A 4,393-nucleotide genomic window follows, 5' to 3' on the forward strand; every position below is an offset into this window, starting at 1 on the left:
CTCCACAGACAGGAGGAAGTGGAAGACTTGATCATGAATCTTACAAACTCCAACACACTTCAAGAGGTACTACACCGAACCTGCCTCTTGAAACCGAAGGTCCAACTACGGAAGCTAACAACACGCATGCGGAAAATTACGGAGGAGCTCAAAACGATGGGACCGGAAGACACCTTAGCACCGCAGGTGTTAGAAAGGCTTGAAAAAGCCAAAGGGGAACTCACTCAAGAAATCGAACGGCTAGAGGCAATATGCAGCCGAATGAAAATACCGGTTTATACTGCTCCCCGGATCGACACGTCTCCAGATCACTGTCCAACACCTCCAAGGGAGACTGCGGCATCAAAAGAATTCGATGAACGAGCCGATCCCAATCTCACCGGGCAATCACCTCCTCCACAACCGGAAGTCTCCGCATCAGACTTCACAAAGGAATGGGTTGAGGGCCGTCTCCAAAGGCTTGAAGACTCAACCGCAGAACGTATTAACAACCGCATTCAAGAGTTTGAAGACTCCGCGGTTCAGCCATTCAAGGATAGAGTCCAAAGAATCACTGGCTCGGCACTCAAGTTCGCCGACACCACATGGTTTCTCTTGAATTCCAATCAGGACCGAATCTCAGAAGTCGACGAAGATCTACAGGAAGAGGCGACTCTGCGCGGAAAATATGTTAAGCGAACCGAAATTTTGGAGGATTTGACCTCCGAGTTAAAGGGAGACTTCGACCGGCTTGAAAGAGAGACCGATCAACGGTTGACGTCGATGAGTGATGACCTGGTTGGCACAACACTCGATCGGGTCTCCGAACTCGAGAAGAAAAATGTGGATCTCGTGGCCGAACTGAAGGCGCTTTCCGAATAGGTTGCCGAAATGCTAAGGGTAAAGATGAACGCGGACGCCGTGGCTGTAGCGGCTGATGCTCAAGTGGCTAAGAGGGTCCAAGATGCGCTGGATGCCGAAGCAGGTAAAGAGAAAGAGGCACCGCGTTCTTCTCAACTTACCGAAAAGGAAGAGGAAGCCGCGCGGATTAAAAGGGCAGAGGCCATATTCCCAGGACTTGCTAAGAAAGCAGCCGCTCAAGCTGCGGAGGATGCTGCGCGGTTGGAAAGGGAAACACGGAGGCTGGAAGGCTTCGCAGCCGAAAACAAGAAGAAAAAGGCGACCGCCTCCGCTTCAGCGCCGAAAAAGTAAAAGAGGGAGGCCCCTAAGAAAGTTCAAATAGCCGACCTGCTCAATGAGGTCACTGAAACGGTCATCACGAGTACATCGCAGCAGGCCGACCAAGTTGAAGAGGAAGTCGAAGAACAACTGCAGTCCCGGTCTACAAGACGACGACCTTCCGAACCGACCAGTCGACAGCAACCGAAGAAGAAAAAGAGCATATATGACTTCTCGGACTCGGAATAGGGGCTCTCTTTCCTTTACTTATCTTAGTGCTTTTACATATTATGATATTTTCGGTTATCTATACTATATATAAAGCTATTTTTGAAACCGGCCATCTCTTGCATCTCTACTTAGTTTTGATAATTTTAAATAAAATAATCAAAAAGGGAGAAATTGATAAGATAAAAGATAAAGACTCTTCCAAAATTTTTCTCAAAATTTTTCGAAAAATTCTCCTAAGTCAGTGTCAAAAATCCGGACAAACAAAACAACCGGCCTACGGTTGCAAACTTACATGATTTTGATAATTTTAAATAAAATAATCAAAAAGGGAGAAATTGTTAGATAAAATCAAACTGGTTCAAATAAACCTAACTTAAATAAACTTTCCATACAGGAACAAGGAACCGGACCGGATAAACCAAAAAACCGGCTAAGAAAACTAGCCGGTCAAATTACTAAACCGACCAAGAATACTCGGAACATGACCGCACAAAGAAAGGATCGGCCAAAGCTCAAAACCGGAATCATCAAACAGCCGATCGGCCACAAGGCAGAGGAATAACCGGAAGAAGTCCGGTTACATCAGTCATACCAAAAGCCATTCGGTTAAGACAAATGGTCGACCAGAACAAGAAGACAATTCGGGTATCTGCTGAGAATGATACCAAAGGAACAGACTGAATACTTCCATATCCATGCAAGTCTGAGGAAAGACTGTAGGCTGCAGAAGACAGTACTGCCGGATCCTTCCACTTCGGGATAAGTCAGAAAGAAGATCTTCCAAGTACAGACAACTGTCCAACAGACAGTGCCTACATCAAGTAAAAGACAAACCCGGTAGGCTTGTCTTACATACTGGAAGAACAGACCGCCAGGTCTGAGACAGAATGCCAGGTCTGAGGTTGACCATCAGGTCTGAGGAAACGACCGCAGGTCTGAATCTCTGAAACACTGAATCACTGCACCTATGCTCAGCCAATCAGATTCAAGGCAGTGAAATATGACCGTTGGCATATTTCACCTATAAAAGGGGCAGTTGAAGAAGAGTAAATGTGGGACACACAGTGGGACAAGTGAGATACAGTGAAACAAGTGAGAAATTCTAAGAGCATTTATTCTGCAAGTGATAAGTTTGTGTTGTTCTAAGAAAGCCTAAGTACTAAAGTTAAAGTGTGTTTTACAATTTCGGTGTAAATTGTAAGAGTGTTATCGAGCAGAAATAAGTCTCGATCGGATTGTACTTGTATTCCTTAGTGAATATCCTTCTCGCGGTTTCGAGAGGAAGGGGTGACGTAGGAGTTTTATCTCCGAACATCCATAAAGTCTGTCTTGTTATTTACTTTCTGTCGGCTCCATTGTCTAACCGATTAACTCAATTACACCGCTCTAAACCGACTCTATACTATCCATACCGAATTTCCAGACTACCGAAACCGACCCACCATTTTCAGACCTCCATCATCCGAAACCGGCCTTGTCCATCAAACAAGTGTGCTGCTTCAACCTGAAAGCAAACCTCTTCCGCGCTTGAACCTAGTTCAAGGGTTTGTGACAGGTTGTGTAGTATTGAAACCCCGGTGTTAATCTCTAACCGGATTAACCACCACCCTTCGAGTGAGAACCGCTAACCGGTCCAACCCCCGGTCCTCTAGCGGCTACCTAGATCCTAACACCCCCGAAATCAGCCGGTACATTCGTCTTGTCATTCCTAATCTCGGACTAGGAGTCTCGGTAGGTCCGTCCAACACACTGACCAGCCACATGATGGAAAGCTAGATCGGAAGAATCGAGAACTGGACCGACAACACCGGGGAGGAATGGATCGAGAAAATTGAAGAAGGAGACTATTATCAGTCTTAAATTTTTTTATTGTATCCGGTCATCTCGGTCATTTTGTTGTATGACCGGGTGACCACTCTATTTATTTTCGATTAATCCAAGTCATCTACTCATTCAAACGATTCTGGTTTAAAATCAAAATTTCCACTAAGGCACAACTTCCGGTTTCACATGAAAACTTCGGCTTAAATAAAATTCGGCTAACTTAAAAAATCAACCGCCAATAGTTTACCGCCCATAGTTTACCGCTCAAATTTACCAGCCTGATTTAACGCCAACAGTTACCGCAATAACTTTTGGAAGGAAATCTTGGCGCCTAAACCTAGAACGACGCGACGGTTCGGTTTCTTAACCGCCAAGTAACCACCCCTATATAAACAAGAAGTTGAATCATTCATCATCTCACGCTCTCTCTCTAAAATTTCCAAAGCATCCTTGCATCTTATCTCACAAACTTTTCCTAAATCTCTAATTCAATCCACCATGAGACGTGATAACGCACTATTCACCTACATTTTGCAGATCGACTTCAAAGATATCGAGGAGAATGAAACCAGCGACTACAAAGCTTTGATCGGATCCCTAAAAGACTCTAGTTTGGAGACATTCCTGAATGGTCCATTTGTTCTTCATCAGGATGAAGTCCTGGAGTTCTTCAGTCAGGCAAGTGTGAAGAAGAGGGTCATAACTGCCACCGTATGCGATACAACCTTCGATATAAATGAGGAATTATTTGCTAAGGCTCTTGGACTGCCCAATGAGGGAAGGGATTTCCAGACCGGTTTGTCTGAAGCCGACTTTGCAGCGGTTCGGCTGGCGATTTTGAATGACACGGCTGACTTGGTGGATCACACCAGCAAGAAGAGTAAACTGAAGCCGGAGTTCCGGTGGCTAATGGATATAATCTCCAAATCCCTACAAGGAAAATGTGGAAATTTTTACAACATGACCCGACTGAAACTTGAAATGATGATCGGTATAGTCCGAGGTGACAAAATCGACTGGACCGGTGTGCTCTTCGAGCAACTATGTGAAGTGGTTATAGGGACAAAAGATCGGGTTCAAGCCTACGCTATGTCGATCGGGAAAATTCTTTAACATCTACAAATCTCCATCGGTGAAGGTAAACCCCTATCAAACTCCAAAATTATGAATGCTGTGAATG

Source organism: Impatiens glandulifera, chromosome 8 (genome assembly GCF_907164915.1).
Source record: "Impatiens glandulifera chromosome 8, dImpGla2.1, whole genome shotgun sequence".
Taxonomy (NCBI): domain Eukaryota; kingdom Viridiplantae; phylum Streptophyta; class Magnoliopsida; order Ericales; family Balsaminaceae; genus Impatiens; species Impatiens glandulifera.